This window comes from Triticum aestivum, chromosome 1D (genome assembly GCF_018294505.1).
Source record: "Triticum aestivum cultivar Chinese Spring chromosome 1D, IWGSC CS RefSeq v2.1, whole genome shotgun sequence".
NCBI lineage: Eukaryota > Viridiplantae > Streptophyta > Magnoliopsida > Poales > Poaceae > Triticum > Triticum aestivum.
The window spans coordinates 87,851,564-87,863,120 of NC_057796.1; positions in this window are offsets into that span (position 1 = coordinate 87,851,564).

The window sequence follows — 11,557 nt, forward strand, 5'->3', positions numbered from 1 at the left end:
GGCATCGGAGGCCTGCCAGGGGGCCCACGAGGCAGGGGGCGCGCCCAGGGGGTAGGGCGTGCCCCCACCCTCGTGGCCAGGGTGTGGGCCCCCTATGGTGGATTCTTTCGCCAGTATTTTTTATTAATTCCAAAACGTGCCTCCGTGAAGTTTCAGGACTTTTGGAGTTGTGCAGAATAGGTCTCTAATATTTGCTCCTTTCCCACCCCACAATTCCAACTGCCGGCATTCTCCCTCTTCATGTAAACCTTGTAAAATAAGAGAGAAAAGGCATAAGTATTGTGACATAACGTGTAATAACAGCCCATAATGCAATAAATATTGATATAAAAGCATGATGCAAAATGGACGTATCAACTCCCCCAAGCTTAGACCTCGCTTGTCCTCAAGTGGAAGCCGATAACGACAAATATGTCCACATGTTTAGAGATAGAGGTGTCGATAAAATAAAATATGGACATGAGGGCATCATGGTCATTCTTATAACAGCAATATATTGTCATATGGTTTCTTATGCTCAAGTAACAATCCATTCACAATGTAAGGTATGAATCAGAAACTTCATTGAGAACCAACAAACTATAATCTCGGTCATTGAAGCAATTGTAATTTATCATAACATCGGAAAGAGTCAATATAAGAGCTTTTCAGCAAGTCCACATACTCAACTATCATTTAGTCTTTCATAATTGCTAACACTCACGCAATACTTATGGGTATGGAGTTTTAATCGGACACAGATAAATATAGGTGCTTATAGTGTTGCTTCTCAACCTTTTACCTCAAGGGTAATGTCAACAATAATAATTCATGCTAACTTACATCCAATTGGATATATATATCAGGATCTTTCCAACACAATGCGCTTGCCAAAGGATAAAATGTAAAAAGGAAAGGTGAAGATCACCATGACTCTTGCATAAGCTATAAGACAAAAGTAAAAGATAGGCCCTTCGCAGAGGGAAGCAGAGGTTGTCATGTGCTTTTATGGTTGGATGCACGAAATCTTAATGCAAAAGAACGTCACTTTATATTGCCACTTGTGATATGGACCTTTATTATGCAGTCCGTCGCTTTTATTGCTTCCATATCACAAGATCGTATAAAGCTTATTTTCTCCACACTAATAAATCATACATATTTAGAGAGCAATTTTTATTGCATACAACAATGACAACTTACTTGAAGGATCTTACTCAATCCATAGGTAGGTATGGTGGACTCTCATGGCAAAACCGGGTTTATGGATATTTGGAAGCACAAGTAGTATCTCTAGTTGGTGCAAAGAATTTGGCTAGCATGAGGGGGAAAGGCAAGCTCAACATGTTGGATTATCCATGCCAATATACTTTATTTCGGATATAAGAAAACATAACCCATTATGTTGTCTTCCTTGTCCAGCATCAACTCTTCAGCATGTCATATTTTAATGAGTGCTCACAATCATAAAAGATGTCCAAGATAGTATATTTATATGTGAAAACCTCTCTTTCTTTATTACTTCCTATTAATTGCAACAATGACCAAACCTGTGTTTGTCAACTCTCAACAACTTTTATTCGTCATACTCTTTATATGTGAAGTCATTACTCTCCATAAGATCAATATGATCTCTTTGTTTCTTTTTATTCTTTCTCTTTTCTTTTATTTTTATTCCCTCAAGATCATAGCAAGATAATCAAGCCCTTGACTCAACACTAATCTTTATTATATGTAGCTCACGAACTCGATTACATAGAAGGATCATGAAACAAAACTCAAAACTAAATCATACTAAAACTTTATTCTACTAGATAAAGATATTACTAAAAGGATCGAACTAAGAAAAACGGTAAAGGTAGGAGTGTGATGGTGATACGATACCGGAGCACCTCCCCCAAGCTTGGCAGTTGCCAAGGGGAGTGCCGATACCCATGTGATTATGTCCCCTTCTTCGGAGGTGAAGAGGATGGTGATGATGAAGATAACTGTGCCTTTAGCTTTTTCATATTGTAATTGAGAAGAGCAATTTCCTCCTTCAAATCATCGACCTTAGATTCCAGCTTCAAAATCTTGTCACATAAATCCCCTTTGCTTTTCTGCAGAAAACGAGAAGGAATAGGTCGGTTGTTAGACAGTTTAGCCCTCTTAGGGAGACTACACTTCTTGAACTTCACGTGCATATCCCCAGGTTGAGGTAGAGGAACATCCTCCTCCTCTGAACTTGAATCATTGATCCTCCTCGAATGAGCATCCTCCTCATCATCCGTAGTTCGACCACAAGGAGATAGATCCCCATAGGTCTTTGGGTTAGCAATGAGATGTGAGACATAGCTCTCTCCGTCGGAGTCCTGAGATGACATCCTGCTCTAAATCTGCAACAGAAACAACTCGAAACAAAAACAGAGGATATTTGCATGGTACGGTGGTCAAAACCTTCGGGAGATTATATAATGAATTTTTACCGACCAAAAAAAGTATCGTGCAAGAAAACGGAGTCCAGAGGGCACACGAGGTGCCCACGAGGCATGGGGGCGCGCTCAGGGGAGTAGGACGCGCCTTCCACCCTCGTGGATGCCTCGTGTCCCTTTCGGACTACTTCTTATTTTCCTATTTTCTTAAATATTCCAAAACAGAGAAAAATTGCCATTAGAACTGTTTTGGAGTCGGTTTACTTACCGTACCACATACCTATTCCTTTTCGGAGTCTGAAACATCCTGGAAAGTGTCCCTTATATATTCCTCCGGGGTTACGGTTTCAATAACATTGGTTTCAACATTTATGGTATTACCTGAGATATAATGTTTGATTCTTTGACCGTTCACCACCTTTGGATTTGTGCCTTCGAAGTTGTTGATTCTTATGGCACCAGAACGATAGACCTCCTCGATAATGTAAGGACCTTCCCATTTAGAGAGAAGTTTTCCTGCAAAAAATCTTAAACGAGAGTTGAATAGCAATACATAATCACCTACATTAAACTCACGCTTTTGTATCCTTTTGTATGCCATCTTTTAACTTTTTCTTTAAACAGTTTGGCATTCTCATAGGCATGGGTTCTCCATTCATCAAGTGAGCTAATGTCAAATAGCCTCTTCTCACCGGCAAGTTTGAAATCATAATTGAGCTCTTTAATGGCCCAATATGCCTTATGTTCTAGTTCGAGAGGTAAGTGACAAGCTTTTCCATAAACCATTTTATACGAAGACATACCCATAGGATTTTTATATGCAGTTCTTTAGGCCCATAATGCATCATCAAGTTTCTTGGACCAATTCTTTCTAGATCTATTAACAGTCTCTTGCAAAATTAACTTGATCTCTCTATTACCCAATTCTACTTGACCACTGGGCTGTGGGTGATATGGAGATGCAATTCTATGATTAACATCATGCTTAGCAAGCATTTTACGAAAGGCACCATGAATAAAATGTGAGCCACCATCAGTCATTAAATATCTAGGGACTCCAAACCTCGGAAAAATAAATTCTTTAAGCATCTTAATAGAGGTGTTATGATCAGCACTACTAGTTGGAATAGCTTCTACCCACTTAGTAACATAATCAACAGCAACTAAAATATGTGTATACCCAATAGAGGAAGGCAACGGTCCCATATAATCAAAGCCCCATACATCAAATGGTTCAATAACAAGTGAATAATTCATAGGCATTTCTTGACGTCTACTAATATTACCAATTCTTTGACATTCGTCACAAGACAAGACAAACTTATGGGCATCTTTGAAGAGAGTAGGCCAATAAAAACTGGATTGCAATACCTTATGCGCAGTTCTGTCTCCAGCGTGGTGTCTCCATAAGCTTCGGAGTGACACTTGAGTAGGATCTGTTCCTGTTCATGCTCAGGTACACAACGTCTAATAACACCATATACTCCTTCTTTATAAAGGTGTGGGTCATCCCAGAAGTAATGTCTTAAATCATAGAGAAACTTTTTCTTTTGCTGGTATGTGAAACTAGGTGGTATAAATTTAGCAACAATATAATTAGCATAATCAGCATACCATGGAGCAGTACGAGAAGCATTTATGACGGCTAATTGTTCATCAGGGAAGCTATCATCAATAGGTAGTGGGTCATCAAGAACATTCTCTAACCTAGACAAGTTGTCTGCAACGGGGTTCTCAGCTCCCTTTCTATCAATAATATGCAAATCAAATTCTTGTAGCAAGAGAACCCATCTAATAAGTTTAGGTTTAGCATCTTTATTTCCATAAGATATTTAATAGCAGCATGATCGGTGTGAACAGTTACTTTAGAATCAACAATATAAGGTCTGAACTTATCACAAGGAAATACAACTGCTAAAAATTCTTTTTCAGTAGTAGCATAATTTCTTTGGGTTCTGTCTAGAGTTTTACTAGCATATTGAATAACATTTAATTTCTTATCAACCCTTTGTCCTAGAACAGCACCTACAGCATAATCACTAGCATCGCACATAATTTCAAAGGGTAAATTCCAATCAGGAGGCTGAACAATAGGTGCAGAAATCAAGCCTTTCTTAAGTATATCAAATGCTTCTACACAATCATCATCAAAGACAAAAGGAACATCTTTTTGTAAGAGATTAGTCAGAGGCCTTGAAATTTTAGAGAAGTCCTTAATGAACCTCCTATAAAAACCGGCATGACAAAGGAAACTTCCTATACCTTTAATGTCCTTGGGACATGGCATCTTTTCAATAGCATCGACTTTAGCTTTATCAACTTCAATACCTCTTTCAGAAATTTTATACCCCAAGACAATACCTTCATTAGCCATAAAGTGGCACTTCTCCCAATTCAAGACAAGATTAGTTTCTTCACATCTGTGCAAAACTCGATCAAGGTTGCTTAAGCAATCATCAAAAGAAGTTCCATATACGGAGAAATCATCCATGAAAACCTCAACAATCTTTTCACAAAAGTCAGAGAATACAGCAGTCATACATCTTTGAAGGGCAGCAGGTGCATTGCATAAACCAAAAGGCATACGTCTATAAGCAAAGGTACCGAAAGGGCAAGTAAAAGTGGTCTTTTCCTGATCCTCTTTTGACACAGGTATTTGAGAGAAACCAGAATAACCATCTAGAAAGCAAAAATGTGTATGTTTGGATAATCTTTCTAGCATTTGATCAATAAAAGGTAAAGGGTAATGATCCTTTTTAGTAGCTTTATTTAATTTGCAGAAATCAAGTACCCTTCTATAACCTGTATAATTCTTTGTGGGATCAATTCATCTTTATCATTAGGAACAACAGTAATACCTCCCTTCTTAGGGACACAATGGACAGGACTTACCCACTGACTATCAGCAACGGGATAAATTATACCTGCTTCCAGAAGCTTTAGTATTTCTTTTCTTACCACTTCTTTCATCTTAGGATTTAACCGTCGTTGGTGATCAACAACCGGTTTAGCATCTTTCTCCAGTTTTATTTTGTGTTGGCATAGAGTGGGACTAATGCCCTTAAGATCATCAAGAGTATATCCAATAGCAGCACGGTGCTTCTTCAGAGTTTTCAATAATTTCTTTTCTTCATGCTCTAAAAGGTTAGCACTAATAATAACAGGATATATCTTATTTTCATCAAGATAAGCATATTTAAGAGTATCAGGTAATGGTTTAAGCTCAAACACGGGATCAGCCTTGGGTGGAGGAGGATCCCCTAGGATTTCAACAGGCAAGTTGTGTTTCAAAATAGGTCCCTGTTTAAAGAATACTTCATCTATTTCCCTTCTTTCATTCATAAACATATCATTTTCATGGTCAAGCAAATATTGTTCTAAAGGATCATTAGGAGGCACGGCAATAGAAGCAAGACCAATAATTTCATCTTTACTAGGCAATTCTTTATCATGGGGTTGTCTACGAAATTTAGCAAAATTAAACTCATGAGACATATCCCCCAAACCAATAGTAACAACATCCTTTTTGCAATCTATCCTAGCATTAACAGTATTCAAGAAGGGTCTACCAAATATGATGAGACAAAAGCTACCTTTTGGGAAACCAAGAACAAGAAAATCAGCAGGATATTTAACTTTCCCACACAAGACTTCAACATCTCTAACAATCCCAACTGGTGAAATAGTGTCCCTATTGGCAAGCTTAATTGTAACATCAATTTCCTCTATTTCATCAGGTGCAATATCATGCATAATTTCTTTGTATAAGGAATGTGGTATTGCACTTGCACTAGCACCCATATCACATAAGCCATGATAGCAATGATCTCCTATTTTAACAGAAATAACAGGCTTGCCTACAACAGGTCTATGTTTATTTTTAGTATCAGGTCTAGCGATTCTAGCAGCTTCATCACAGAAGTAAATAACATGCCCATCAATATTATCAGCCAAGAGTCTTTAACCATAGCATTACTAGGTTCAACTTTAATTTGCTCATGGGGTCTAGGTGTTCTAGTATTACTCTTACGAACCACAATTGAAGCTTTAGCATGATCCTTTATTCTAATAGGGAAAGGTGGTTTCTCAATATAAGCGGTAGGAATAATAGGATCAACATTATAAGTGATAGTCTTTTCTTCAACTTTAATAGGTGCAACTACTTTTAGTTCAATGGGAGGATTATATTTAAACCACTTCTCCTTAGGGAGATCAACATGAGTAGCAAAGGATTCACAGAAAGAAGCTACTATCTCAGAGTCAAGTCCATATTTAGTGCTAAATTCACGAAAAACATCGGTATCCATAAAGGATTTAACACAATCAAACTTAGGTGTTATACCTGACTCCTTACCTTCGTCGAGGTCCCAATCTTCAGAGTTGCATTTGATTCTTTCCAATAAATCCCATTTGAATTCAATAGTCTTCATCATAAAAGATCCAGTACAAGAAGTATCGAGCATGGAGCGATTGTTGAGAGAAAGCCGGGCATAGAAATTTTGAATAAAAATTTCTCTTGAGAGCTCATGATTGGGGCATGAATATAACATTGACTTAAGCCTCCCCCAAGCTTGAGCGATGCTTTCTCCTTCGCGAGGCCAAAAATTATATATATAATTACGATCACGATGAACAAGATGCATAGGATAAAACTTCTGATGAAATTCCGATTTCAATCGGTTGTAGTTCCATGATCCCATATCATCACATAGACTAAACCATGTCAATGCCTTTCCCTTCAAAGATAAAGGGAAGACCTTCTTCTTGATAACATCCTCAGGCATACCTGCAAGCTTAAATAATCCACAAACTTCATCCACATAGATTAGGTGCAAATCGGTTGTAATGTTCCATCTCCTATAAAAGGATTAGCTAGCAGTTTCTCTATCATACCCGAAGGAATTTCAAAGTAAACATTTTTAGTAGGTTGAGGAGCAAATCTTTGCTCTACTGGTCGGGGTGAAGATACCCCGAACAAGCCCCTCAAAGGATTATGTTCCATAGTAACAAGTGACCGTAAATTTCAGCACACTATATAAATTTTTCCTTACCAAATTCCACCTACCAAAGGCGCTTCACTCCCCGGCAACGGCGCAAGAAAAGAGTCTTGATGACCCACAAGTATAGGATATCTATCGTAGTCGTTTTGATAAGTAAGAGTGTCAAACCCAACGAGGAGCAGAAGGAAATGACAAGCGGTTTTCAGTAAGGTATTCTCTGCAAGCACTGAAATTATCGGTAACAGATAGTTTTGTGATAAGATAATTTGTAACGAGTAACAAGTAATCAAAGTAAATAAGGTGCAGCCAGATGGCCCAATCCTTTTTGTAGCAAAGGACAAGCCTGGACAAACTCTTATATGAAGGAAAACACTCCCGAGGACACACGGGAATTATCGTCAAGCTAGTTTTCATCATGTTCATATGATTCATGTTCGTTACTTTGATAATTTGATATGTGGGTGGACCGGTGCTTGGGTGCTGCCCTTCCTTGGACAAGCATCCCACTTATGATTAACCTTTATTGCAAGCATCCGCAACTACAAAAGAAGTATTAAGGTAAACCTAACCATAGCATGAAACATATGGATCCAAATCAGCCCCTTACGAAGCAACGCATAAACTAGGGTTTAAGCTTCTGTCACTCTAGCAACCCATCATCTACTTATTACTTCCCAATGCCTTCCTCTAGGCCCAAATAATGGTGAAGTGTCATGTAGTCGACGTTCACATAACACCACTAGAGGAGAGACAACATACATCTCATCAAAATATCGAACGAATACCAAATTCACATGACTACTTATAGCAAGACTTCTCCCATGTCCTCAGGAACAAATGTAACTACTCACAAATCATATTCATGTTCATAATCAGAGGGGTATTAATATGCATAAAGGATCTGAACATATGATCTTCCACCAAATAAACCAACTAGCATCAACTACAAGGAGTAATCAACACTACTAGCAACCCACACGTACCAATCTGAGGTTTTGGGACAAAGATTGGATACAAGAGATGAACTAGGGTTTTAGAGGAGATGGTGCTGGTGAAGATGTTGATGGAGATTGACCCCCTCCCGATGAGAGGATCGTTGGTGATGACGATGGCGATGATTTCCCCTCCCGGAGGGATGTTTCCCCAGCAGAACAGCTCCGTCGGAGCCCTAGATTGGTTCCGCCAAGGTTCCACCTCGTGGCGGCGGGGTTTCATCCCGAAAGCTTGCTTATGATTTTTTCCAGGGTAAAAGACTTCATATAGCAGAAGATGGGCACCAGAGGCCTGCTAGGGGGCCCACGAGGCATGGGGTGCACCCAGGGGGGTAGGGCGTGCCCCCCACCCTCGTGGCCAGGGTGTGGGCCCCCTCTGGTGGATTCTTTCGCCAGTATTTTTTACTAATTCCAAAACGTGCCTTCGTGAAGTTTCAGGACTTTTGGAGTTGTGCAGAATAGGTCTCTAATATTTGCTCCTTTTCCAGCCCAGATTTCCAGCTGTCGGCATTCTCCCTCTTCATGTAAACCTTGTAAAATAAGAGAGAAAAGGCATAAGTATTGTGACATAACATGTAATAACAGCCCATAATGCAATAAATATTGATGTAAAAGCATGATGCAAAATGGACGTATCAGAACCCTAGCCCCCGGAGGAAGTGGGAGATGAATACGACCCTCTCGCCGGATCTGGGAGTAGGAATAACCTGCCCTTGAGCAGGAAGCCTGTGGGGGATTTCCGCGGTCAGGTATCTTGCCGCCCGAAGCTTCGCGACGTCCTCCTCTGTGATAGAGGAGGCCACCCACCGACCATGAAGGCTGGGTCCGGACATGACTTGGAGGCTCGGGGCAATTGAATTGAACCTTGGGTGCTGGAACTCGAGGTTGGAAAGGTTTGGCGTAGAGGAGAAAGATGGGTCTATGCCCCTTTATAAAGGCGATGAATATCAAACACCTCCTCGTGGGCCTTAAAACTTGCCTATTCTCAAGGGATCATGCCAATAGGACGGTTGGGTTACCCATGCCCGTATTGATGAGAATCCCGCAATAAGGGGACAAGATCTCTGCTTCGACAAGATGTGCCAATAAAACCGCGTCTCGAAACATGGAGCGACGGGCTAAAAACGGTTCGAAATAATAACCGGGTGGTGAAATATCACGCTACAAAAAGTTGTCAGCAGATTGGACCCGTGAAATATTATACTCTCTGCGGTGGTGTGTGGTATTTTGTTTTGCAGAACCGGACACGATTCTTGTGTTCGAAGACTTTGTTGGAGTGTTTGGAGAAGGAACCCGCCTTGCAATGCCGAAGACAATCTGCGCGCCGGACACATCGTCATTGAAGCCTGGTTCAGGGGCTACTGAGGGAGTCCTAGATTAAGGGGTCCTCGGGCGTCCGGACTATGGTACATGGGCCGGACTGATGGGCTGTGAAGATACAAGACCGAAGACTCTCTCCCGTCTCCGGATGGGACCAGGGGCGGAATTGGGCCTAGGGCAGCTGGGGCTATAGCCCCAGGCGTGGCCCAACTAGTGATGTACATCTAATAGGAAGTTTGGTCAGATTTGTAGCCCTATACAGGCCCAGCCATAGGCGTGCTCACCCAGCCCCATGCCTCAGCCCACATAGCTTCTATTTCTCGTAAAACAAAAGGCCCACATAGCTTCGCAGCCCACCGAGCTCCGAGGATGCAGGAATCGCCAAAGGAATCAATCGCTAGTGTCTTCCTTTTTAGGGAAAAATCGCTAGCGTTTAAATCCCTCGCCTGATGCCCCGGTCGATCAGAAACGTTCCTGCGCCGCCCCACGCATTTCCCTGCTCGATAGATCGGGCATCTGGACCTACTGAAGGAAATATGCCCTAGAGGCAATAATAAAGTATTATTTATTTCCTTATATCATGATAAATGTTTATTATTCATGCTAGAATTGTATTAACCGGAAACATAATACATGTGTGAATACATAGACAAACAGAGTGTCACTAGTATGCCTCTACTTGACTAGCTCGTTAATCAAAGATGGTTATGTTTCCTAGCCATAGACATGAGTTGTCATTTGATTAACGGGATCACCTCATTAGGAGAATGACGTGATTGACTTGACCCATTCCGTTAGCGTAGCACTCGATCGTTTAGTATGTTGCTATTGCTTTCTTCATGACTTATACATGTTCCTATGACTATGAGATTATGCAACTCCCGTTTACTGGAGGAACACTTTGTGTGCTACCAAACGTCACAACGTAACTGGGTGATTATAAAGGTGCTCTACAGGTGTCTCCAAAGGTACTTGTTGGGTTGGCGTATTTCGAGATTAGGATTTGTCACTCCGATTGTCGGAGAGGTATCTCTGGGCCCACTCGGTAATGCACATCACTATAAGCCTTGCAAGCATTGTGACTAATGAGTTAGTTGCGGGATGATGTATTACGGAACGAGTAAAGAGACTTGCCGGTAACGAGATTGAACTAGGTATCGAGATACCGACGATCGAATCTCGGGCAAGTAACATACCGATGACAAAGGGAACAACGTATGTTGTTATGCGGTCTGACCGATAAAGATCTTCGTAGAATATGTGGGAACCAATATGAGCATCCAGGTTCCGCTATTGGTTATTGACCGGAGAGGTGTCTCGGTCATGTCTACATAGTTCTCGAACCTGTAGGGTCCGCACGCTTAAAGTTACGATGACAGTTATATTATGAGCTTATATGTTTTGATGTACCGAAGTTTGTTCGGAGTCCCGGATGTGATCACGGACATGACGAGGAGTCTCGAAATGGTCGAGACATAAAGATTGATATATTGGACGACTATATTCGGACACCGGAAGTGTTCCGGAGAAGTTTCGGATAAAACCGGAGTGCCGGAGGGGTTACCGGAACCCCCCGGGGAAGTATTGGGCCTTAGTGGGCATGAGGGGAGAGAGAGGGCAGCAGCAGCCCAGGAGGTGGCGTGCCCCCTCCCATGGGGAGTCCGAATTGGACTAGGGGAGGGGGGCGCGGCCCCTCTTTCCCTCTCCCTCTCCCTCTCTTTCCTTCCCCCTTCTCTCTTCCTAGTTGGACTAGGAAAGGGGAGTCCTACTCCTACTAGGAGGAGGACTCCCCCCCCCCCTCTTTGGCGCGCCCCAAGGGCCAGCCGGCCTCCCCCCTTGCTCCTTTATATACAGG